Source organism: Lacerta agilis, chromosome 8 (genome assembly GCF_009819535.1).
Source record: "Lacerta agilis isolate rLacAgi1 chromosome 8, rLacAgi1.pri, whole genome shotgun sequence".
Classification (NCBI taxonomy): domain Eukaryota; kingdom Metazoa; phylum Chordata; class Lepidosauria; order Squamata; family Lacertidae; genus Lacerta; species Lacerta agilis.
In genome coordinates, this window is record NC_046319.1 from 17,576,034 (window position 1) to 17,603,995 (window position 27,962).

Here is a 27,962-nt window from a genome sequence, read left to right on the forward strand (position 1 = left end):
GCACAAAACATACAATTATCTATTTTTAGCAGCTCTGCAGGACAACTAAATGGCCTGGTTTACACATCACTTTAAACCACAGTTAGCTTCACTATGGCTTAAACATGCTGGTACATGTGCACTAGGAACTACGACGCCATGTTTGGTTTTTCTCTATCCAAAACAAACCACAATCTGGAACCAAGGTTTGTTCTTTTCTTACTGCTTGCGGTTTTAGGAAGCCAAACCACGAGTCCTGGTTCGGATGTAACACTAAGCCAAACCAGTGTTAGAAATTCAGAAATATAAGCTAATTGACAAATGACTCCTTAAATCTGGGTAACAATCGACACAACAGAATGTCTAGGTGCTGTCCCCCCCCAATGGAGTTTGTTGCTGTTGTTTATTTCATTTCTATATCACTTTATAATTTAAAGAAAAAACTTAAAGGTTACAATACATTAAAACAACAAATAAAACAATCCAGCATAAAACAAATTGAAGCTTCAAGGAAAATATTTCAGATTCTTCTCTAAGTGACATTTTGCTTTCCCCATATTTATTTAGCTACTTTATTTATATAGCTGCCCCACAGCAAAAGTACTCTAGGAAGCCAGTGTGCTATAGTGGTTAGTGTCAGACTCAGGACCTGGGAGAGACCAGGGTTCAAATCCCCACTCAGTCATGAAGCTCACTGGGTAAACTTGGGCCAGTCACAGCCTCTTAAACTACCTCATAAGGTTGATGTAAGGAGGGGGTTCTACTATGTACTCCTTGATGAAAAAGGTGGGGTATAAATGCAATAAATAGGCTCTTCTGCTTTACCTGTTTAAGAAAGCTGGAGGGGCCAGCCAGATGGAGATGTCAGTCACCAACCTGGCATCCAGAGATCTCCATATGGTCGCAACTGGACCCACGTCAGTAGCCAAATGCACCTGGTGCATTTCGAACACTAAGCCAAACCATAGCTTAGCTCATGGCAGGACCAAGAGGAGCAAAGCAGTTACCGTTGTACTCCATGCACCCATAGGTAAGCTTAACTGTGGATTAAAGTGATGTGTGACCCAGCCCAATGTCACATACATATGACACTAATTATCAAGCTCTTGCTCTCTACTCTGTATGTTTCAGGATTAAACATCCACACAGTCATTTCACTTTGCTGTTTCCTTAAGGCACACTTAAAAGCATTTCTATTAATGACTATGTCAGTTAAGGTTCATAAACATAGTTTTTGTATTTTTTATTTCATTTTATAATGTATATAAAACACAGAGAACAATTATAACAGGTGAAAATTAAAAGACAAAAAACCTATGAAATAGGCACATATGAGTACAGTTGCACATGGATTAAAACAATAAAGTCCAAGTAAAGACTTTCGTTATCAGATTATCAAGCGTATAGTTCCATATTTGCCAGGTTTGTGACAAGGGTTGTCTTGAAAATGAGGGTTCTGCTATATATGTTATAAAACAATGCCAAATCACATTAAAAGTGTCTGGAGGTTTTAGTCTTGTCAAAATCTCAAACTGTGCGTAATTTTCTCCGTTATAGCTCTGTTCCAGAGTGAATAGTACCAAACATCCAACATAAGATTTGGGGCTGTTTTAAGGTTTATAAATGCTAACCTACAAACGGTTGTGCTCACAATGGATCAAGATTGGATATAGGAAATTGCTGCTACTGGAAAACATGTGCTCTCCACCCACAAGGACAAAATGATGTGCACTCAATGCCTTCAAGAAGGAGCATTTTCATTACAACAATGAACTGCAGCCCACTAATAAGTGTAAAATAGTCCAGATCTTCATAAGTAGCCTAATTATAGTTTCATCAATTATATGTTGCTGGCTATAATATGATATAATGTTGGGGGAAGGGAGTGACAGGGGATAATGGGTATGTTTTGTAATTTTGAAAAAAGAAACAGTTTGAACAGGAAAAAAGGTAGGCAGTCATGAATGCTCTTTAAATACAGGCAGTGAAGGCCTCCAGCTTGGATAGCTTTAACAGAGGATTAGACAAATTCATGGAAGATAAGGCCATCAATGGTTGCTAGTCATGACAGGTTTTACTCTCCACAGCATGAGGCAGTTTGTCTCTGAATATCAATTGCTGAGAATCACAGGTGGGTAAAGCACTGCTGTGCTCAGGTCCTGCTTTTGGACTTCCCATAAGCATCTGCTCAGCCACTGGGAGAACAGGATGCTAGACTAGATGGGCCACTGGCATCATAACATAAATAACACCTGGATTATAATTACCCCCTCTTCCCTGGGATTACCAGAGTGCAGAAAATTGTGTACTGCCACGCTTAGAAGACTGTCTTGAGACATTCTATGTTCTATATACAACCACAGTAGATATTGGGGGGGGGGGGTAAGTTTGGAAGTGAGGGCTGGGCACAAAGAGTTTAAAGCTGACTTTTAAACTGAGATTGTCATTTTAAGGTATTTTGAGCTCAGTTTTGAGGCTATAATTTCCTGCACAAAAATGTATTTTTGAATGCCCCCGCAGTACATATTTAAAAATCAAAGGAGCATTGCAAAACATTCAGGGAAGTTAACAATCCAGTTTATAAATTATTTCCAATACATATAAACCCAGGGTTGATGAATGAGGTCAGTTCACTTTAAAATTCAGACTGAACTAATTTATCCACCACCCCTATGCAGAACATGCAAACACAAAAAAACAAAGGCACAAAGGACACAATTTGAGGCAACAGTTATGTGTTTGTAGAGGAGAGATCTTTAATACAGCTGCTGTGCCTGAAAATTTTGACATGTGAGGAGCCTCTAGTTAACTTAATAGAGGCTGTTACAGCATGTTAAGAGGTGGCATACTTTAACTTGCTTTAAATCCTGCAAGGGCAGCCTGCATTATAGATACATCATAATTAACCTGACATTTTAAGAGATTAGGCTAATATACTGTCCCAGTTAACATGTTAACTAAACCACAGTTTAGCATTACATAGAGGAGCCTCCTTGATTCTAATCAAAGTGGAGCTGAGTTCACACAGAACTTCTGCCAAGTTTAGTTTCACTTTCAAAGAATCTCAAATTAGCACTGTGCATGAATTGAGGGTCTTAGTTTACAACAGCCATGGTTAGCCAGCTTTCTTTCTTTTACTTACTCCAGAAATATTATACTCCTGGAGAAGATGCAAACGGAAAGAGATATACTGTATATTCATTTATGGTGGGGATAGTGGTTAAAATTAGTCATACCTCTGGTTGCATTTGCTGTGGGCTGCGTTCATCACGGGATACGAACACACCAAACCCGGAAGTACCGGAACGGGTTACTTCCGGTTTCGGCGCAGAAGCGCCAAATCGCGCCACGCACATGCAGACACGGCGCTTCAGGTTGCACTCTGCTCATGCTGCAAATGGGCCTCCGGAACGGATCCCGTTCGCAACCAGAGGTACCACTGTACTGGACAAAATGTTGTCAATCCTATTTTTGTTATCTATTTTTTATTACCTTAATGAAATTAATAACATTTATGAATGCTGTAGTCATGCTAACCATTTTATGACAATGAAAAATCAATGCTAAGTTAAGCTTAGGTCACCAGTAGGAAACTTGTCTTTAGCCACTGGGGAAGTTAACTCACAAAATTAATTTGTCCAAGGGACAATAAAAAGCCAAACTAACTTTTCTTAGCACAGTGCAACATACACAGCCCACAGTATACAATTTGGAACAACGCCTAATCAATCTGAATATGACAAACATCTGTAACTGGAAACTAACAGAGGTCTCTTCATGCAACATCATCTCACTTGGATAATGTGATGATTCTCCTTGTAACTCCTGCTACACCCATTAAGAAAATGATTGATAACTCTGAACATTTTATGTTAAGTGTTCTAAGTGACTGTGCAAGGAATTTGGGTAGAAGAACAAAAAAATTATTCAGTTTTCCAACACCATTTGTGATTACAAATTTTTTAAAAAGCAAAATCCAGCATAGCTTTATAAGCCATGATCTGCAGTTTCAGCAACTGCTTTTGTTAAAAACAAGAATGACCAGTTAACACCTTCAAATGCAAATAAACTAGGCAGAACTCTTCTCAGTCTCAGCCAATCAGGAGAAGGTATCAGTCAGCCTGACACTTCACTCAAGCTCATGGAGGCTTAGCCACAGAGCACTAAATGTGTGAACACAGCCACTGCCACTTTAATTGTGTATGAGAGGAAGTAGGCTTGAGAACGAAGTGGAAAAATGCATTTCCCTTGAAATACAGTGGTACCTTGGTTCTCAAACTTAATCCATTCTGGAAGGCCATTCCAAAACCAAAGCGTTCCAAAACCAAGGTGCGCTTTCCCATAGAAATTAATGCAAAACGGATTAATCCCTTCCAGACTTTTACAAACAACCCCTAAAACAGTAATTTAACATGAATTTTACTCTCTAACAAGACCATTGATCAATAAAATGAAAGCAATAATCAATGTACTGTACTATAAAATAAATAAGACAGTATTGTAGATGATGAAAATTAAAATTAATTTCTTTTCTTACTTGCTCTGATGATAGTCATTGTTTGGAGGGGGGGACTTTTATCCATTTCCAGTCACTCAATCAATCAATCAATCAATCAGCTGAACTGGGTTCCACACAGTCACAAAAACAAATTAACCAAAAACGCCTCAAAAACGCAAAATAAATAGCAAAACCAAAAGCACAAAATACAGTTGTACCTCGGTTCTTGAACTTAATCTGTTCTGGAAGTCTGTTTGACTTCCGAAATGTTCGAAAACCAAGGCGCGGCTTCTGATTGGTGCAGGTGTCCCAGAAACAATAGCCAACAGCCGCATCGGACGTTCGGCTTCTGAAAAATGTTTGAAAACCGGAACACTTACTTCTGGGTTTTTGGTGTTTGGGAACCAAGGCGTTTGAGAATCAAGGTACCGCTGTAAATGGAAAATGCCAACTAACTAATTAGTTCAATTTATCAACAGGCCAATGCTATTATGTTTGGGCTGGTCTCTGGGGTTTAAATCAGGATAGTCAGAAAGTTCTTCCTGTCAAACATATATTGTAATAACTCAGCCAGCCATTAACATTAGCAATTCAAATTGCGGGGGGGGGGGGGGTATTCTTTCGTATCCAACAAAATTATACCAAATAGTAGACCCATCAAAATTTATGTGCCTTAGCTAGTTATGTCTATTAACTTCAATGGTCTACTTTGAGTAGGACTAACAATAAATACAAAACATTGCATTTCTTTCACATATGCCTCTGTAAACTCTGTACAATTGGCTTTGTTCTTATAGTTGAGGATTATTTTTCCGTCGTCGTCAGAATGGATGCTGCCTGCAGTTGAAAAGGGTGTCATGTCATGGAAGCAATTCCTTTGATTTCTTTGGGAATTTCCACATCCTTTTCATGCCAGAGATAAGTCTGTACTGATACAATGGTTGGGGGATATTGAGATGGCGAAGACTGTTTGAATGGGGAAAGGTAAAGAATTTTTTTTCTGATTCATTCTGTTGGGGTGCTGCTTTCATTACCCATCCTGAGCAACTGGGATGGCATAATTCACACAAATTCCTAGCTATTTAAGTGAATATGTCTTATAAAGGGTTAGACCATTGTTCCATATAGCTCTACACTGCCTACATCAACTGGCAATGTTCTCAAATGAACAAGAGAGGTATCTTTATGGGGCAAAAATGATGTGACAAATACAGCTGACCCATGTCAAAAATGCAATATTCAAAAAGTTAAGAGGGGTTCCCCTCCCCTCCTTTCAACCAAAACACAAACTGGAAAAGTAACATAGCTTGTCGTCTCACATCTGGCAAACTGTGTAAGTCACTTCCTGTTTAGAGCAGGCGTTTCCAACTGCTCACTTTCCTGTGATGCAGAAAGCCTTTGTGTATTTTATACACACATACACACACTCTCTCTTAAGATGGTTCTAAGCACCTAGGAAATGCTGTTTAAAAATCATTGGCTTATTGCACTCTGAAAAAGTTAAAGTGTTTTTGTGTTCATTCATATATACTGGAAAGGTTTCTAAGTGAATCAGTATTTTGATTAGGAATGACTGAATGATTTAGTAGTGCAGTAAAGCCACCACAAAACTAGGATTGCACCGCTGAAAGGCAAGATAAGGGGCGGGGGCCTCCAATTGCAAGAAATGTAGCTTATTATAGGTGCAATGCAGTTCAGAAAATTCCTTCTTCAAGTCCAATGTACAGCATACATAGGATAAGGGCTAATAATATGAAATATAAGAAAATATAGTGCGTTCTCATAAACGTATATGAAACCTATAAAATGATGCATTTTTGGTAAAGTTTTACTATGAAAAGATTTAAATGTAATTACATAATATATTAATAAAATAACAAGCAGAATATAAAGGGCTCCTAAATGAACAAGAACCACTGACACCCCCCAAAAAATTATTGGAAACCCACAAAATCTGATTGGTCAGACTCAAAATACAACCTAAATAAAACTATACCAAAGCAGAAATTTTATGATTAGCAGTGTGCAACAAATAAAGTAAATGTATTGTTTTTAACAATTCTCATATGAAAGGTATATATATTGCAGTAAGTTCTGTCACAAGAAGCAGCCAAACTGCAACTTTTAATGTCCACTTGAACAGACTCTATGCAGAGAACTGTTACTAATAAAGCAGAATTCTAAAGAAAAAATATTTTGCCACAATAGAACTTTCACCCCTTTGCTGGCATAAAAGTTCCTCAACCTAAATAAATAGGTAGTAATTATAAAACCTGAAAAGAAAGGGCAAAACAAAACAAAAAACCAGAATAATGAAGGAAAAAATATTAGCTGTGTATTCAAAACAAAAAGAGGAAATCTATTTCCTCAGTGAGCCCTGTTTACAGTGCAACCTTTCTGAGGATACGGCCAAATAATCAGTGTATATTTACAAGGAATTTTCCATAACACATTTAATCTACAATAAACATTTCTAACACCTGGAGTTCTTTTTCCATATTTTCTTACCTGATTCAAAAGTGTACTAAGTGATTTGGTAGTGTGATGGATACCTTTCAACTCATCTTACCTGAGAATGAGCTGTTTGGAGCAATGAGGCCTACCGCCTGTTAATTCGATCCTTGCCCATCTTGTCTGGTTAGAACGACCATAAAGAGGTTGGATGTCTGAATTTCAGGATGTTATTGCCTTGTTGAGGAAAGGAGTGGTTCCTGATATCTTAATAAGCCTAATTTAGACCCTCTGACACTGGACAAATACTACTAGTCGCTAGTTTATTGGGTACCACAAGGTTCTATATTATGCTCCATGCTTCAAAAATTTAGACTACAATGACACCTGTATGCTTATGGCATGCAGTGTTACCTTTCTTTTCCATATCCTAATGTCAGGGAGGGCTGGTGGTGTTAACCTTAAAGCCCTAAATCAGGCATGTCCAACTCCCAAGAGACTATGATCTACTGGCAGTGACCTACCCATTGGAGGGAGGAGGAGTTGAGTTGTTGAGCTTTTTGGGGGAAGGATTACCCAGAGTTCTTCAGCTTTTATACGTTAACTTTTGGTAAACTTTATTTAATCCCACAGTCGATAAGGGTCCCGCAATCTACCAGGATCAGCAGGGGATCTACCAGTAGATCGCGATCTACTGGTTGGGTATGCCTGCCCTAAATGATTTGGGACTGAACTACTAGATGACTGCCTACATCTGTACCATCCTTTTCATGCAGTGAGATCTGCATCAGAGGTATTCTTGGTGTATCCACATCCAACTTCTCTGAGGTGGATGACATCCTTAGATCTCCCTTCCCAGTAGAGATATAGCGTGTAGGTACATGTCAGGCTTTTCTGAGGGTCTCAGACATTTTAGTTGATTGGCCTTCCCCAGGTAACATTTTGTCCCAGTTATCAGATGAGTGATCGTGCACTGTTACACTACTGCAGTTCTGAGTGTTTTAATTCTTGTGAATCTGTCTTATTCTTGGTTTCCCTAATAATAGATTTTTAAAATACTTGTACTTTTTATTGCTGTATGTGTCTTTTATGGGCTTTGCTTGGAAAAGCAACATTTTTAAAAATAGCTATAACAATAAAATCCATTTTTCTCCAGTGATGGCATTAGAACCAAGCACTGGTCAGTGTGCAAAACCCTGCTTGCTTCCTTACATAGTAGAGCTAACAATATCATCCCGGTCCAACAGATTAATGCTGTTCTAGTCATGAAGAGCCGGACACGACTAAACAACAACAACAACAGTCACAGACTACACCACAAAATCGCAGGCTAACATACTTAACATGAGCAAGTGAGGGGGTGTTCTATATAGCTTTCTCCTTATAAAAGGATAACCACTGCGGTTCTTTGCTAAGGCAGGGTAGGGGAACCTGTGGCCCTCCAGGTGCTGTTGGACTACAATTCCTATGAAGTGGCTCAAAAAAAAAAAAGGAAATTAAAGAGTCCAACAGCATAAAGGGTCACAGGCTCACCACACCTGCTCTAAAGGTTCAGAGCTACTTAAAACTCAAGGAACCCTCACACAGAACTTAGAATCCTACCTTACACTTAAATACAGGCCAAAGTAACAGCAGTTTTTAAGATGCTTGTACAGTATGTATCTTTTCTCTGCCCCTTATCTCTTCCAAGTAACCAAGCTAATGACATTTCTTCTTTGATTAACAAGTTGAAATACATTAATGCACCAAAATTCCAACAGGTCGACTTTGAGCAGGGCTAACATTGAACACAACCCAAAACCTGGCTCTTCCCTCACCCCCTAGTAACAGAGATGGAAACAACCATTTCCTGATTTAAACTACCGTATTTTTCGCTCCTTAAGACACACGCGAACATAAGACGCACCTAGTTTTTAGAGGACGAAAGGGGGAAAGCCCTGTTTTTTTGAGGACAGGCTGAAAGTGGTGCAGCTTTTTTGCAAAGGGAAAAGCCCTGCTTTTTTGAGGATCAGCTGAAAATGGTGCAGCTTTTTTGCAAAGGGAAAAGTCCTGCTTTTTTGAGGATCAGCTGAAAGTGGTGCAGCTTTTTTTGCAAAGAGGAAAAGCCCCGTTTTTATGGGGTCCAACTCACAGTTCTGAAGCTTCTAGTCCTACAGCCATTTCTACAGTTTCCAGACAGATAATCTAATCAGCCAGTCACATGTCGCTGGGGAAACAAACAGCCTCCCTCTGCATTCAACAATGGAGGCCTGGGCAAGGGGGTGGGGCTGGAAAGGGAGCCTTATCTCTCTCCCAATCACTTGCTGAACACCCCCTTCTCTCTTTGTAAAAAAAAAAAAGAGCACGATCTGCTTTTGGCCCCTAGGCAATTCGGCTCCAGGGAGCATGCATTCGTTCCATAAGACGCACAGACATTTCCCCTTACTTTTTTAGGAGGAAAGTGGGTCTTATGGAGCGAAAAATACGGTAAGCTTCTTCCCAGTGCTGAGTTTTGAAGACCTCCTACCTCTCCGATTCCTGGGAGCTGGAGGGGCAGTGGATCTTCTAGGTCAGCTCAGCAATTATCATCCTTGTACCACTATTCCCATTCCTGGTTGTGACCAACCAGTGTTCAAAATTCCCCAGGGGTCAGGTGTGTTTTGCTACCGGTATAGGTCCAATTGTAACTACGTGGAGATTTATGGGTGCCAGGTTGACAATCACAGTTTATAAACCTCTGCCTAGTCAAGTCACCCCAAGCAAGAAATCTTATGATGCTTCTATGAAAAGCTAGTAACTTCTCTTACAGTGGTACCTCGGGTTACAGACGCTTCAGGTTACAGACTCCGCTAACCCAGAAATAGTACCTCAGGTTAAGAACTTTGCTTCAGGATGAGAACAGAAATCGTGTGGCAGTGGCAGGAGGCCCCATTAGCTAAAGTGGTACCTCAGGTTAAGAACAGTTTCAGGTTAAGAACAGACCTCCAGAATGAATTAAGTTCTTAACCTGAGGTACCACTGTATTTCTGACTGCTGCATTTGGGACAACTATATTTTGACTGGCATTCTATCACTGTAATGTACTATATAATATGTAATTCTTCCCTAACTGACATCCAAGAATTCTTGGAATAGAAAGCAGCCTTCAAATTATGATCCAGAGCACAATGCTAAATGCTCCTATTACAGACATTGCACTATGCTCTTAGACCTGCATCTTCACTACGATTCCAAGAAACCCTGTTACTAAAGGTTCATCTTCTAGCACAAAGATCTCTCTAGTAGACAGAACCATTATATGCAATCATCATTTCAGAAGTGTTTATTATCAGGGATGAGGGAATCTTTTTACTGTTAAGGGTTGCATTCCCTTGATAGTAATCTGTCGTAGGCTGCATGTCTGCAGTTAGGGGAGACAGATCAACACCCACCGCAAGATAATCATTATTCTCCGGCTGCCCCCCCCCCACCTCTCTTGTATAATATGAAGGAATTGCTGACTACAGGAAGGTTGATAAAAGTTGCAAAGCATCTAGATATGCAATGCACTGCCTAGTACTGCATTTTCCCCTGCTGAGTGAAATCCTAGTCCTAGATATTATTGCCTTTCAGAACTCAAAGGGTTCCATGCTCAAGAGACTGACTGACTTCTCATTACAGTCTCATACTCACTCGGGCTACACAAATCCTGAGTGGATTCCAAGCATCTTTCAGAAGCAAATGTTCAAAACAAGATTACAACATTGGGTTAAGTGCAATTCAGACAGGCACAAAACTGAAAGAGAGCAAATTGGTTATTAATGTAAAATTACTTGTGTGTCCTAAGGTGAACAGAGTTTCTAATTTCAATATATTTGCATTAAACATAAAACTGTATCCTACTAAACACTCTAGCTAGTGTTTGACAATCACCAATTATGGCTCATGGTTCATTTTGTCACAATTACCTAAGCAAGTAAAATTCCTATTCCACTTTGTTTGCCGCAGGAGACTACATCGTAGACCAAACCTATTGTTTCTGCCAAAAGCAAGGTTACAGAACCATGCATTTGTCAAACTCCACCCATCTTCATGAGTCAGTGGTGCTATCCTTGATACTGAAGTTTTGCAGCTGCTGGATTCCTGCATAGTTTTAAGCCTGTTGGGCTCCTTTGAGCTCCCACCCCTGCCAGCTATTTCTTTCTTGTAGGATCTCAACCAAGCATCAGTATGTATGCAGTGTTAGAAACACGGATATATAAGCTAGATACCGAATGGCTCCAGTCGCCAAAATGGAATGCCTAGTTGTCATTTTGGGGCCAGGCGGCATGAAAGTCATATTTTTCAATACAACTTTTTGGTTCCTGAAATTCATTCTGATTGTGCAGATTAAATACAATGGATAGAATTCTACAGGATGTGTTGCTAGTGTGTGAAAACAGTCAAGATCCAAGGATCTCCAGACATACACCTCCAGATGGTGGAGCCGTCAGATGCCATCCTAGCACATCCTAGCCGCCCAGAGTGGCTGGGGAAGCCCAGCCAGATGGGTGGGGTATAAATTATTATTATCATCATCATCATCTTCTTCATATATCTTCAAGTGGTTGCAAGTGGCCAATAGCAAGGTGCAAAATGTGCCTGGCGAATTTTGAAGACTGTCTGTATTTGTATACTGTACTTGCTTATTTGTTGCCAGAATTTGTGTGAATCAGGGGAAGATGAAACTTATGATCAAACTGAAATCTTTGAAGCAATAGCATGTATTAAATTTAGAGCGCTACTACACTCCTTTCCAAAAAGATAATAGTTGTGACAGCAACAAACTTAAAATATTGGTTAATATACAACTTAAAAACAAGGCAGTGGCAACCAAATTACAAGTCTTTAAATAAGTACACCAATTGCCACCTCATGCAGAACTGCTGTCTTTAGTTCAAGTGATTTGTGAAAGTAACAGCTAAGTCTGTTGTTAAAAGGTGGGAGTTAACACAATCTACCAAGTTTTCAAAAGCAAATGGGACCAGTTAGAAACGATAAGATTTAAACATACTGATTGGTCAGGCTATGTGCCAGCCATAATAAACCTAGAACTTAGTAACCTGCACATAAAACCTAGGACTGCATGATTACCTATAAACATTAAACAAATGGCTGATCTTTGATCAAGCACCTCTGGTCAGCAGTTATCAATTCGTATCTCTTCATCATGCCATCATTAAAACAATAGTCTTCAATTGGCCAGATTCAGAACTCGCCTCTAAGCCCCAACTGCAACAAGGAGCCCACACTTAAAATTATTTTAATGTATCAATATTTAATAACAATCCAGTATTATACAGTCATACCTTGGTTGTCAAACGTCTTGGTACTTGGACTTTTTGGCTCCTGGATGCCGCAAACCCAGAAGTGAGTGTTCCAGTTTGCGAACGTTTTTTGGAAGCTCAACGTCCAACGCAGCCTCCGAGGAGTGCAGGAAGCTCCTGCAGCCAATCAGAAGCTGTGCCTTGGTTTTTGAACCGTTCCAGGAGTCGAATGGACTCCTGGAATGGATTAAGTTTGACAACCAATGGTAGGGTTTACTTCTTAGCCTTTTCTTCTCCCAAAAATGTACTGCAAGGCAGCAGAGATTTAGCATCAGAGTTTTCCTCCTCCTAGATGGGCTACATTCCCAGGCTGATGAGCCCCATCTGCCCCTTACTTCCTTCTACAGGACCTGCAGAAACAGCCTTCATTACTGTTGGACCCAGTGCTGGTCTCATCCACTCAATCCACTGCAGCCTGTCTTCACATGCAGGGGAAGTCGTAATTCACTGAGGGTTTGAGACCCATCAGCTACTCTCCAGAGTGGAATCTCTAAGGCGGTTGGATGGCACCTTATACACCAGGGGTCAGCAACCTTTTCCAGCTGTGGGCCAGTCCACTGTCCCTCAGACCATGTGGTGGGCCGGACTATATTTTTTTTTGGGGGGGGAACGAATTCCTATGCCCCACAAATAGCCCAGAGATGCATTTTAAATAAAAGCACACATTCTACTCATGTAAAAATATGCTGATTCCCAGACCGTCCGTGGGCCGGATTGAGAAGGCAATTGAACCGCATCCGGCCCATGGGCCTTAGGTTGCCTACCCCTGTTATACACCTCCTTCTGGCAACTCCTGCAGCCAAGCTAGTGCCAAACATATTGCCCTGCTTTTCTTTGGACCACATCAGTGAGACAGAGTGGGGGAGGTGGTGTCTTGTCATCTGGGCAGCCCAGGACCTCCATACTACATACTGCCCAGGTTTGTGCCCTTGGGAGGTCACTTCAGTACACCTAACACTGCAGTTAGACTTCGCCCCTGGAGGCACACTCTACTGTCTCTCAAGACCGACGGATGCCAACAACAACAATATACAGATGTGAAGGGCTAAGGCAGATGGTTGCTTAACTGAAACCACTTAGTGAAGTCAAGTATCACCTCATCAATGAACAGGTATCTTTTCAGCTCACACTCTTACAAATTACATTGCAGTGGTACCTCAGGTTACATACACTTCAGCTTACATATGCTTCAGGTTACATACTCCGCTAACCCAGAAATAACGCTTCAGGTTAAGAACTTTGCTTCAGGATAAGAACAGAAATTTTGCTCTGGCAGCACAGCGGCAACAGGAGGTCCCATTAGCTAAAGTGGTGCTTCAGGTTAAGAACGGACCTCCAGAACGAATTAAGTTCTTAACCCGATGTACCACTGTACTTACAAAACCTTGAGAGCTGAATACAGGGAAAGAGCTTTTCAACCTCTCACAGAACAAGCTATCACCTGGTAAAATTTTGCAGATCAACTTAGCAAATCAAAACATCACTGAGTCCAGTTCAAAAGTATGCAAACACTTCTAGAGATGTATTTATAGAGCACTAACCATCCTAACAGAGTATACTTTTTCATGAACTTTAAACATGTGCTTTTTATGCTCAGTGAGATGCTTTTCTTAAATGCAGCAAAATATGCCATTGCAATATTCTATTCATATGCAAATAGCTCAGAAAAATAAGGTGAGAATTTTACATCAAATCATTAAAATAATGAAACTTGCGAAGAGGTGTGCTTGGAATGGAGCCATTGCAGGTTGAGGTTTATGTTAAAAGTCTTAAATTAAAAACAGCTCACACTATTGGTATCTCTCATATATATGAAGTTCTTCTTAGTCTGCTTTTAAAACACTATGCAGCAAACATTTGGATCTGCAAACATTAAGACAAAGGGCATGGCTCAATGCAGTAGAACACATACAAAAAGTATCACAATCATCCCCGTGCATTTTCCAATAGCGCTGGGAAAGACTCCTGTCTGAAAGACGTTTTGACTACTGCCAGTCAAAGTAGACAATACTGAGCTAGATGGATTAATGTTTTGACTCTGTATGTATCAGCTTCCTAGGTTTCTAAAACACAACATTACATTTATCACCTCCCCAGTCTCCCCCCCCCCACCCAGACTTTTCAATAAAGTAAGGTCAGAAATTACATAGGGGCTGCATTCAGGAAATCACACCTAAAGCCAAAACACATGGGTTTCATTGGCAGGTGAAATTGCCAAAGTCATTTTTCATGGAACACCACCCCCATTCCAAGTTTTTTTTTAAAAAAAAATACTAATAATCCCCACACACAGAAAGCTGAATGCACACAAGTTAATTTTGTGTATGTTGTGGGCCTACTGTAATGGCAAACAATAAGAAAGGTGTACTTGGTTGTAAAAGAAAGATCAGTTAATTTTAGCACTCCCACAGGCATCCAAAGGGGCAAAAACACAAGTAATTCCAGGAATGCGTTGAAAATTACTTCTGGCCATTTAAATGAGCCTTTGAAGCAGCTAACTTGTAATTAGAAGACAAAGTTAAAATTCTTCTCTCAGGGGGAAAAATGTCATTACTACACAAAAGTTCACATCCCTTACCATTCCCTTATGTGTCAGCATTCTAAATGACCTTTCTCTTATGCAAGTATAATTGATACTTCAAAAAGATACGGTAGTGAAAGAATCATGGAAAGCTTATGTAGCAGATTTTCATAAATTTTGGCAATTCTACTCAAATTAGCAGTCATGGCAAAACACAGATTTTAAGTCACCTAGCAAGTTTTATACATCTCACCTCTCGCTAATGTGCTCCTAAATTTAATACAACAACCTAAGCACCAAACCTATACACTACACTGTTATTTCATTAGGGTATACATAAAGCTCAGTATACTTTTTATTGTTTAAAGTAGGGAGTATCAAAGTTTGCCACAAGAGACTCCTCAATTTCAACACCCAGAAGTGTTGAAGCTACTCACATATTCAGAAACACCACTCTGAACACAAAATTATGGTAGATTTTGGAAGGTACTGTATCACTCTCTGTCTTCTTGACAGGCAGCTTAACAGCTCTTGCCCAACTTTAAGCTGCACCTGAGAGATACCTTTGCCCTCAAACAAGAATGACTCCTAAAAAACTGAACTACTGAATTAAAGTGTGACAGCCTGCTTGTGTATAATAAGAGAGTGTGGCTAAGGCATGTCCTCATCAGAAAAATGAGGATTTTTCCACAGGTCACTTTGTTTATAACACCATCAATCACCATTCTTAAAAGACCAAGAGCTTGCATTTAGAGCTTAATGCCGTAGAGAATGCCTATACCGTACTACTCTTTCAAGGTCCTACCAAACTACAGTGAAGTAAATCATGCCTTCAAGACTCCTGAAAACTCACACTTAGGTGAACCACAGCTTTAGAGTTGTTAAGATAGAGAATCCCTTCCTGTTCTTAGATGAAAAGATATGAAACAGCCTTTTAATGTGTCTCACTTGCAAGAGAACATATCAGCATAATTCACTTTTAAAAATGTAAGAGATGAGTATCAGACGAAGTTTTACATATGAATTATATCAATTCATGGGTGTGATCTTTGGTAAAGGTTATCTCTTCCACTTGCCTCAGGTTAGCCTATTTTTCTTACTAGCAAGTATATACAACAGGAAGCAATAGGATTGAAGCAGAAAAATTGTAGTGAATTTATGAAGTTACACATTTCCTCCCACACCCTTTCCCACTAATATATCAGCTCTACATACACACCATTTTTCCAAATCCTCATAATTTAAAAAGATGGTGCCAATTGGCAATTTTTATTGCTATGTGGCAGGAAGGTGAGAGTGAGGTAAAGAAGATAAATATATCACATATTTTCAAAGTTAAACTATGGTAAAATCCATATGGTAAACAGTACTTATAGAAACAAAATACAGATAAACAAAAAAGGTTCTCAGAAAGATAAAAGTATTTCCTTAATTTCTAAATGCTATAGTTGTGCAAGTGATAAATATAAAGTGTGCGTGTATATGCAAATATGTGTGTGTGCCCCCTTCACTACCTGTGCATTTGAAAAAGTATCTTCCTGATATAATAAAATTAAGTCAGCCTTAAAGATGGCAAAGAACACTCTGGTGTGGAAACAGACTAAGGATGCAACTAAATAACACTAAGACCTTCCCATTTTTTAAAAAAATGGCGAATGCAGCTGTGCATGCAGAGAGGAATTTGTATTGGATCATGGTGCTGGAAGAGGGGCTTTAACCCTTCCCTCCCCCAAAACTGCTTTTTGCCCAAGACAGCAAAGCATGTACCACACAGCAAATGCAAGTGGAGCAAGGGGGAGTGTCAACCAGAAAAATTGTGGGTGGGATGAACTCCTATTCCTCAGTCCCTCAGTCGCAATATGAATGACTCCCACTGCTATATTTTAAAAAACAAAAACAAAGCAAAACATGGAAGTAATGGATACAAACATTTTCCAGAGTATCCAAATTTTAAAATGCAGGCATCTAAACACACAACTCCTCTGAAATATCTCAAGTATTTATTATTTCTCATCAACTCTGTAGGATTCTGCTCCAACATTTAATAAACGATGTATCCAAAGTTTGGAAACTGCTTTTGGTTTTTACAATCAAACAATATATGAATTTAATTAATTTATTAAACAAACAAACAAACACTGCTGAGAAGAGACCATCTTCTTATTGAATCAGTACCACTCAACCAAACACACTATCAAGATTCTCTACCTCTTTTATCCCTGACATTCTCCTTACATATTCTCATCTGGTATAAGCTCCCTTTTGTCATTCATGGCATTTATCATACTACTCCTTATGACTGGAATAGCTTCCCGCTCTTTATCATCAATGCCTTTAAATTCTACCTTACAATGCACATTTTCCGAACAAAACCTTTCATAAACCATCAGAGCTTGCACTTATTCTTCAGTGTCAGAAACCTGCCCTTTGTCGTCATCTTAGTTCTGCCTTTGCCTATAAGCCTTCTGGGAAGTGCCCCGTCACTTGCATTTGCAATGACTGCCATTCTAGGCTCCAAATATAATTGACTATTTGGTTTAAAAGCAACCAATCTTTAGCCATTTCACAATGACTGATACTTTCAAAATGACCAATTATCCTAGAAACTCTCCTTTTCCTATTATGCCTGCTGAGGGCAAGGGGGAAAGAAGATGACAGCACCAAGGATTTTTCTTCAGTGCCAAATCTGCCATCTACACAAAATTATTCATTCCCTTCTTTCTTCTGTCAAGCTCGTGTTAATGGCAGTCTCAAACAATACGGAATGCCATATGGCTACATCTGGATATTAAAATTGAGAATATCAATTACCAATCCACTAATGCAAAGCCAAAATCCATGGACAGTAAGAATTTAATCCAATCCAGGGACTGAAACTTGAGCCAATTGCAGGAAGCAAAATACAGGAAGCAAAAGCTACATTCATTTTTAGCAGAAGTATGATTATTCCACTGAAAGTCCTCAGATAATAGCAAAATATGTTTTATTCAGTCATACTCTTTAATTAATACGGAGAAATGTGACAAAAAACACAAGCAGTTACAGATTTCATGTACTGACATTATTAATGAAACCAGTTGGATTATATCAACATTATGTGAGGTTGTAGAATCAACTTCATAATATGTAATGCACATTTTAAAATTTATTTCTAGATCATAGACTAGACACAATCTTCACCTGAAGAAAAAGTGCTCTGACTACAAACTGTGGTTGAGAAATCACAGAAATGCCTCCTAGAACAGTTAGTGGCTCTTTTAGTGACCTAACTTTACTTCCTGGCACTTCAAGAAGCTTATTGCACACAAAATGCAAGCTATGTGCAGGGCTGATCTGCAGAAAGGATGACCTAAAAGCCAAAACAATAATGTGTGTTCCTGTTAATCAATATACTCAAAAAGTACAGCATTTATTTGCTGGCTACATAACCACTATTATGACTGGTTACTATGCTTAGCTGTTAAAGATACAACAGAAATTGATATGCTTATACTAAAGCCTTGTTTGTTGCTAGTTTTCATCTGAAAAAGAGGGCAAGCAGCCTCTAATTTATGCTTTTAATTTAGTTTAATAGAACATATTTCAGACTTCCTCATCCATCCATCCATCCCCCCACCACACATAATGCCTAGGTATTGTAACATCAACCAGTGTCCCCATACAATGATATGGTTAACTTCCAAGTTCAAACTTTTCCAAGTAAGTGGATTAACAATGAATTTCTCAATGCCAGACACATAAAGTATCATGACACAATGCCTACTGCCACACTGACTTAGCAGCTGCAAGGAATAAATAGGGACAAACCCTAGTGAACCTAGGCCCTTAGGTAATTTTAACACCTGCTAATAGAGCAAAGGGCAAAGAAAGGAAAATATAAAACATGATCAAAATTCCAGTGGTGTGCACATGAAAACACAATAATGACAAGTAACTGTCAATCAATATCTTGCACATTTATCCAAATATCTATTCTTTATGTGGGCCTCAACTACAATGTACTGTACCAAAGCAGAAACACAATACAGACCCAACCCCCAGAAAAATAAACCTGATGCCAAATGCAAAGAACACTGATATGAGCCAAAAATTACAACCCGTAATAAAGTGTTGGAGGTTACTTTTAAACTCAAGATATACTATGCATTTTACTAACTGCAAGATATGTGTACTAAATACATAAATGTCATTTACTCTGCCCTGGAGAGCTTTCAGATGTAAGATAAAAATTAAACTAATAAAATTTGATAGGATTATTTTAAAGCAATTAACAATAATTTGATGCCATCTGACATCCAAATAGAGTAATTCCAAATGTTTCTGCAAATGCAGGTATAATTCCAAACATACATACTGTGAAATATGTTCTGCTCACTTCCAAATTAATCTGCTTTGGGTCAGTTTGAAGTCTGCAGTACTTTAACCCAGTTGGAATGTGAATTAAAATTAGCTATTGGTTTCTTAATGAAGAATGTTACCAACTTTTAAAATCTCATTCAACTGTACACGTTACTCCAGTAAGCACTTAAAAATATGTATAAACTTGTATAAAAATATAAAAGATTAGGGAAACTAATCAAGCAAGCTTCTGCTTCACGCCACTTTTTATTTATATACTGTATATATATTTCACTGAAGAATTTCAGGTCAAATACTGTTGCAGAAGCTATCATATTTTTGGCAAAGGAGCATACCGTAACTGCATTTCCTTTCCATCACAAAGAGGTCACATGTGATCACACTGACAGATTACACAGTTCTACAAATAATGCTTGTATAAGATTTATGTAAGCTCTGCTGTAGAAGAAAATTGGTGGCAACATTCTAGGGGGGAAAGAGTTTAAAACTCTTATGAGGAGGCTCTGAGAAGTTAAAATGATCCCATCACTTTATCCCATGTATTTATGCCACAATGTAAAATTTTCAATAAAACTATTTACTCCACCCACCCGGCTTTATTTGGAGACTGAAAAGCATCAAAAGATTAAAAACCTAGAACATCTGCCAATCCCTTGCCCCAAAAAAACAAATCTGTTAATTAAAAAAAAAAAGCTTATCAAAGTCAGAAGAGGAATTTAAACATGATTTGGTTTGGTGAAGCTGTGTTTAGTTGAAAACGAAGAGTTGCCTTCCTGCAAACGCCATCTTGTTGCAGTTACCGGGCCCAACACAAAAAGATCCATTCATTCCCCGAAAAAAATGGGGGGGGGAGAACAAGCACACCCTCCATAATCTGCAACCACTAAAACAATTGACCTATTCAATCCCCTCTTCCCAAAATTACAAAAGAGAGAATGCTTAATATATAAGTTTAATTAAGATCTCATCCTCATCTCTTGTTTTCTAACATGCATTTCACAAAACCAGCAAAAGCGGTTTGTCTTTATTTACAAGCCTGTGCTTAGAAGGAAAGCCTCAAAATGTGCAACAAACCTCTCCTCAGACTGTGTACATAAATGGCGACAGCAGCCTCCTTTCAATTTTTGGTATTATTCTTTCACCACATCCAGATCCACATGGATAGGTGGTGTGAGAAGCAGCTTTCCCCATTTCCAAGCTTTCGTTTTTTTAAGGAAAGAGCATTAGCCTTGTTTAAAGTGGCTTATATATATATATATTGCATAAAATGTGTTCAAATAAGTGGTTTTGCTAAGGCAATCATGACAAAAAATGACATTCATTAAATTTTTAGTTCTTCATCACAGTGACAAATTGATAACCTCTATATCATTCTAATATTCTTCTTGACACATTATTTAAAAAATGAAATAAAATCCTTTATCCCCTGGATTAATTCATTATTTAAAGACACACAATAGTCTCCACAAGCATTTCACTTATGTGGTTTTAGAAATTCAACTAGTTTTTTTTTTAAAAAAACTTTTACTACAAAAGCAATTTTCCTTAAATTGCTTTTTTTTTAAAAAAACACACACACACAAATCATGTTTGCACGCTCCCTGGTTCTCCAGCAGCCAACGTCTACCCTGAGCAGACATTAATGGCAAAATTATACAACACCTATTAAAGCAGAAAAGCAACGAAAAAAGCAGATAAATCTCACTGCTATGACAGTGAAAGTAGAAGCATTTCTTATTCTCTCCCCACCTTCAAACCATTTCCTACCGTAGGAAGAAGAAAACCACCAAGATTCCATTTTCTTAGCCTTCTCCTTGGCCAGGGGTTGCCTAAAGCAATCTCACCCTGTTTTCCTCTCCTCCACCCAATCAATTTTCCACCATTACAGTACCAGCCACACACAAACAGCACTCTCTTGATATTTTCTCCCAAGCATCCTCTGTGGACTTGCTTGCCTCCTTCCCCTCCCCCCACTTCTAGCCTCAACGCATGCAGAAAAGAATCAGTTCTTCAACAACAACACCCCATATACACACACACACCCTTTTCCTATCTCTGGCCAGCAGCTACAGAAAAACACTCCCCCTCCCTGATGTTCTGAGATGGGTGGGACAGTGATGGAGACAATGAAAGCAAAAAAACCGAAATGGTTATTTCTTGATTTCCTGTGTCAGCAGCCCTAACAAAAAAGGGCAGGGCACCTCACCAGTCAGGAAGGATGGCATTGTAGGATGGGGGGAAGAGGACAGGATAGAGAAGGGGAGAGAGAGAAAAGAGAGCGCAAAATGGAGGGGAGTAGATAGGGAAAGGATCTGAAACAGCAATGGAGAGTATTAAAAAGGGAGGGGAAAGCAGAAGTAGCTGTAATAGGGAAGGGCAGTCAAAAGCAGCTGGGAGGGGGAAATTCTGCGGGGAGAGGTAAAAACAGGGGTGAAAGAGAAAGAAGTGGGGCAGAAAGGAGCAAGATTTAAGTCATGAAGTAGGAAGGAGATGAAAGTGTATGAGGTGAAAGGAAAGAGAAAATATTGTATGGGGAAAATTGATCAGTACAGTACTCAAATTTCAAGGAGGGGCAGCCTCCCTCCCTCTTAGCTTTTGCATTGCTCTTTTTAGAAGGCTAGAGAGGGAAGAGAAGCATGATTTGGCTAAAACAGGAGGGATCCAGGGTTGGGGATTTTATTAAAGGGTTCCTCAGTCCACAATAACTGAAACACACTTAAATGTTTTTCTTTCTTTTTTGCCAACAATTTTTTTTAAAGAAAATGTGATGATATGGGGGGGGGGCTAGGTATCTAGATGGGAAAAGTGAGAGAGAGAGTATTTTAAGGTGGGGGGAGAAAATGATTTAAAAAGGGAGGAGCATATGAAGGGGCGTAATGGAGGCTTCTGCGGGGGTGGCAGAGGAAGAAAGGAGGGTTAGGAGCACTTAAAAAACAGGGCCGTGGGGAGAGAAATAGGATTGGCTGATGTTGAGCGTTTAGAAAATACTGATTAAAAGACAAGGGTTTAAGGTGACTTAACGAGGGCCTGGAGAGATCGTAATGGGGCGGGGGTTGAATAGGGTCTCCGGGGAGTGATTTGATGGGGCTGCATGCACAAGATCAGTGATTTGGAGGTGGTTGGTTTTTTGTTTTTTTTTAGATGGGATGAATAAGGCCTGATTTTCGGCGTGGGGAAATGAACAAGGTCTCCCGATTTTACAGGATTAACCGAATGAGGCCTAGTTTTTTGTGGGGTGAGTGGGAAGAGTATGAACACGACATGTCCCGTCCCCCCGCCCAGGATCGGGTTAGTAAGGCCTGTTTTTTCAGGGTGGGGATGTGAACAGGGGCTGTCATGGGGCTCGGGGGTTTTGTTGGGTTTTTTTAGGAACGGGGTGAACAAGGCCTGTTTTTTCAGGGTGAGGACACGAGCTGGGTCAGTAATAAGGACGGCAAGCCAAGCTGCAAAGGGTGGGGTGGGGGACGTGATTAGGATCCCTGCGAGGGAGATTTCGAAACACCCCCCCCCCAAAAAAAAAAATACTACATACTACGCTTTCCTCTCTCTTTCTCTCACCTTCCTCGACGGTCGTTGCTCATCCACGGCCGCCGCCGCCGCCGCCAGCCAATACGCCCTCCTTTCCTTCTCCCTCCCCGCTGGGCGGGCGACCCCCTCGCAAGACCCCCGCCGAGAGGCGCCGGTTCTCCTCCTTCCTCCTCCTCCCAGTCAATTCAGTCCGTCAGTCCAGCCAGCGGGGCAGGAGGCAGCGTCGAGGGAGGAAGCAGAGAGGAGGAGGAAGAGGAAGAGGAGGAAACCGGGGGAGGGGGGGAGGTATGGAGGGGGAACACAGAGAGAGAAATAAACCGGGAGGGGGAGGAGGAGGAGGAAGAAGAAGCCCCTGCTGCTGTTGTCGCCGCCTCGTCACCGCCGCCGTCCGTCCCGCGTTGCGCTTGGCAGCCGCTCCGTTTCCTCACGAAGAGACGCACCACGGAGGAGGAGGGGGAGAGAGAGAAAAAAGAGGGAGGGCGGCGGCTGCACCACCAACAGGAACGTCGAATCAAGAGGAGGCGGGCGGGCAAGGGGTCCCCTGGGGGAGTCGCTCGGGCGGGCAGGTTTTGTTACGTGTGGGAGGTCGTTTCCTCCTCCTCTCGGTTTTTCTTTCTCTTCGAGGTCCTCGGGTTTTTTTTTTTTTTAAGCTATTGTGGGTGGGTGTGGGCTCCGCCGCTCGCTCGGCTCCCGCTCGCGGCCATAGGGAAAGCAGCGGAGTCTCGGCTGGCTGGGTTGGGCGCGGCAGGCGAGGGTAGGCGGCAACTCCCCGCTTGCTTGCTTCTCTCTCTCTCTCTCTCTCTGCCTCCCGCTCGCTCGCTTCCCCGCCCTTGCGGCCCGGCTGGGAAACCCCGAGCACGGCCGTTTGGCCTGCCTGGGTTCGTGTTCTCTCTCTCTCTCTCTCTTTTTTTTTTTTTTTTTTGCTCCTCGACCCCCTCCCCCCCCCGCCTCGTGCCGCCTCCTTCCTGGAACTGAAAACCAGGCAGTTTGAGGTGATTTTTTTTTTAATAAACAAAAAATCAAAGATAATATAATCAAAGTTAAAATAAGTCACTTTGGGGTCCTTTTTCCCTTTTGGGTCATGCCAACCGCCGGCCTTTCTCACAGGCTGCGTGTGAGGCGATTTTGTTATACTAGTCGTATCCAATTGGCCAAACTGCGAGAGGCAGTGAAGGATAGGCGTGCCTGGCGTACTCTGGTCCATGGGGTCACGAAGAGTCGGACACGACTGAACGACTGAACAACAACAACAACAAAGTCGTATCCAATAAATAAAAACGTCATGATTAGAAAGGAAGGGGGAGGGAAAGTTAAAAGGAGCCCCTTCGTGGTGGTGAAGGAAGGCAACATGGGTGGTCTTTGTAGGGTTGCCATGTTGTTCTCCAGGACACGTCCTCTTTTGGGGTGGGGTAAAATTTGAGGAAATTTGCCTTTTTTAGCTTTGATTGGCTGTCATAGCGACCTCTTTTTTTCTTTTCTTCAAAATAGGGCAACCCTACCTTTTGGGTTCCCAGTACAGTACTTACAATCTTTCTCACGGACAAAACCAGGCTATGTTTATTTTTGAGGGAGAGCAGTCGTTTGTGTGAGAGAAAGTTATTGTAGTAAAAGTTAAAAGTTACTTAATGTAACTGGTTCTTTCTCCTTTTGGCCCGCCCTCAATCCAAAAACCAAGCTATGTGAGGTGTTTTGTTTTTTTAGGGGTTTGTATGAGAAATAATTTCCCCCTTTTTAACATTGTTGTTATTAATGACAAAAGTATTTTTAATTTTAAAAAGTCACTTCATGATGATCCTGAAACATGACTGGTTCTCTCTCCCTTTTCTCACAGGAATCCAGACTGTAGAGGTTTGTGTTTAGAAAAAAAATGATGATGATGATGATGATAAATTTAAGTCACTTCATGATGATTTGAAACATAGTTAAAAAAAGATTAAAAATGAAATAATGTTGGGGAGAGTGAACGAAAGGACAGGCTATGTGTGGAAAGGAAGACGTGCAAAGATTGCATAAAAGGGGGGAAATACAGTAATACGGTAAATAGAGAAATTACGGTAGCAAAAGGTTAAAGAGTGCAGTCTTTAACATAGATTTGGCCAGTCGCATTTTATACCTATCCATCCCTAAGACTTTTAAGAGAAACAAAGAGATTGTCAACAATGAAAGCAGGCTAGATTATTTCATTTTTAAACTGATTTTTTTAAAAAAAGTTTTAAATATATGCTGGGTTGAATCAAAATTTAGTTATGCTTATACCCATTAGCAGGGGTTCTGAGAGTGCTGTACCTGGCCCCACAGCCAACAGAGCCCCCAGACTTTGAACTTTAGTTTAAAACAAAATCCCAAGTCTCTAGTCCTCTTAAAAAGAAAGTTATGAAGCAAAATATGCAGCTAACCTTTGGAGTGATTTTAGTGAGATAACCCAGTCTGACTGCTTCCACCTTTCCGTGTTTTTAGTCAATGAGTAAATGAGAGGTGGAATTGATGAGTGAATCGTTTGGACACCAGGGTCATGAAGAGCTGCTATATATTTTTTGCACATCGTTTTCTAGTCTATTTGTCATTTTCTAAAATCTCTATAGAGTGCCCTTCCTTTTCACCTAGCAACCAGGATTACTACACAATAAGTTCAGGTGGACGTTAAAGAATTCCCAATAGCAAATACAAACTTTGCAAAGAGTCTTAGGCATGCCTCTTGTTGTGCAGAACCTAAAGCCATAACACTCATTAAGAATCCACTGTATACAGTTCACTTACAGTACAATGCTATGCATATCTACTTAAAAGTATGTCTCTTTGTGCTTAATGGGATTTACTTTGGGGTATGTTGGAATAGTTGCCTTGGCTTTAGTTTAGGATTGGCACTGTGGGAAAATGGGGTTCTTGTGCCTTTAACAACTGTCACAGGTAGAATATCATGAAAGTGTTGTAAGAATATCAAGGTCTTATATACCGGTATATCTATATAATAAATGTTCATAAGTGTACCAAGCAAACAAGGCCACATGTCTGAGGCAGACAGTCCTGGCACCATTTTGACTCAAAACTGACCAAATGTTTCTCTGCAAGGAGGAAGGGGGTGAGGGAACTTTCCCATTGTCTCAGAAATTAAGTAATCACCATCCCAAAGGAATGGCCTGGCTACCCAGGAAAGGCAATCAGATAAGACATTATCATATAAATTGGCAGGCAGGAGAAAAACAAACTTCTCAGATTTCTGTTGAAATTTGTTGGAGACCACCTTTTTGTGATGTAGGCATGATGTATTGGGGAAGGTGGTTCTGGGAAACACCCCTCTTCTGTGACCTATGTACAGTGGTACCTCGACTTACTACGTTAATGCGTTCCAAAGGCGCCCTCGTAGGTCGAAATTTTCGTAACTCGAAAGGCGCTATCTCCGGGGGGGGGGGGGAATCGTAGGTCGAGAAAACCGCATTAAAAAAACTCATAAGTCAAGGTATCGCACCACCGCTTTCCCTTCGTAGGTCGAAAAATTCGGAAGCGGCAGCCATTTTTTTCTTCTGGAAGTCATTCGGAAGTTGAAAACAACCTACATCGAGGAGCTCGTAAGTCGAGGTCCCACTGTATGCTGTTTCTGGGGGTGGTCTTGAACTCCAGCAGGGGAAATTTCAAATGTCTATATAAGGGTGGCTGGGTTCCTTCTTTGTTCTCCTGCGTGAGAGGAAGGACCCTGTTGCAACAGTTCAATAAAGACTTTGCTTCTCAATCTTCTCCGGTTGGCCTCTGTTATATTCTCCTACCGATGGAGGACTCTACAAGGGCTCTTCTGTACCCATAAGGGAAAAAGGGCCAGATTTTTTGTTTATTACACAAGCCTCTTCTAATATGAAAATACAGTTATGGGAAAAGCTTCACTTGTTCATTCTGTCCATCAGACTTTTATTATCTGTGCATCCCTGATTGGTACAGGAACAAAACATATGCAAATCTTATGCAAGTCTATCTTATTTTGCAAGTAGGTTGTAGAGAAATAATCCACAAACATTGCAGTAGACTCAGAAAACATTGTTGACACCGCTGCCCTCTAGTCCACTCTAAGCATGGCTAAGAATGGTTTGAGCTCAATAAGAATATATACAGCCAAGAGATCAAAACAAAATGCAAGATAAAAAGGTGAGGCTGTGTTCTTGTACTCACATAAATCTTCTCTACATTTACTGTGGGGTGGGGAGGTTCATAATTTTCAGCATTGGCTAAGTGCCAAATTCAAAACTAAAATAAATTCAGTGAGTGATCAGCAATAGAATCTAGCCCCACTGCCATGGGTCATAACATAGCTTTCTTCAGTCACATGTTGATAATGAAATCTTGAGAACAGAACAGAGCAATTATTTATCTGGTTGCTGTTTCTTTTTAAATGAGTCACCTTATAATAAAAAGTTATGAATAGCAATGTTGAATTATTAATAGTTCCCCTAAATTCAAAAAGAATGGATTGCTTATCTCTCCCCATCCCCTCTCTTTTGGTGGTGCTACATCTGGACAAGTCTGGATCTTTTTGTGTCTCAGAAGCAACCATAACGATGACATAAATTATTGACAGATGATTTTGTGTGAAAAAACACACCCCGCCATTTGGGGAAGCTGAAATGCAGCAAGGAAGCAAGCAGCCATATATGACTAATTCTGAGTAGCTTGCAGAAGTCCTGTAAGCTATTTTTCAGGATGAAATTAAGCTGGTATAGTTTGGGTTTTTAATGTCAATTGGTAACCTCTTTAAAATAAATTTAATCCCAACCTCACCTCTTGGTGAACTAGACTCTGTATTTGATTTTACTGCACTGTTACCCTGAAGAGAGCCCTGCCTGAAACCCCAGAGAGCTGTTGCCAGTCAGTGTAGACAGGACTGAGCTAGATGGATCAATGGTCTGACTCAGTATAAGGCAGATTCCTATGTTCTGTTCCTCAGATCTTCCAGGATGGAGCACGCTGTAAGTCTGAATACAGGGGGAAATGATTATATTTTTAAGCTGAAGCTGTGTTTTTCAATAGGGCATTTTAAAGGTACAGTGGTACCTCTGGTTACGTACTTAATTCATTCCGGACGTCTGTTCTTAACCTGAAACTGTTCTTAACCTGAAGCACCACTTTAGCTAATGGGACCTCCCACTGCCACCGTGCCGCCAGAGCACGATTTCTGTTCTTATCCTGAAGCAAAGTTCTTAACCTTAAGCGTTATTTCTGGGTTAGTGGAGTATGTAACCTGAAGCGTATGTAACCTGAAGTGTATGTAACCCGAGGTACCACTGTAATAGACTACAAGGTGGGAGGCCCCCTCTGC

At 40.4% G+C, this 27,962-nt stretch overlaps 1 protein-coding gene across 7 annotated transcripts in view; it reads right to left on the bottom strand.

Moving 5' to 3' along the window:
• GNB1 (G protein subunit beta 1) overlaps positions 1-22,928 on the bottom strand; it is a 75,294-nt gene extending 52,366 nt beyond the window's left edge. For all 7 annotated transcript variants that reach the window (XM_033156369.1, XM_033156372.1, XM_033156368.1 and 4 more), the window contains exon 1: positions 22,691-22,928. The gene's annotated coding sequence lies outside the window, so the exon portion shown is untranslated. The remainder of the gene's footprint in view (positions 1-22,690) is intronic.
• Positions 22,929-27,962: the final 5,034 nt, after the last annotated feature.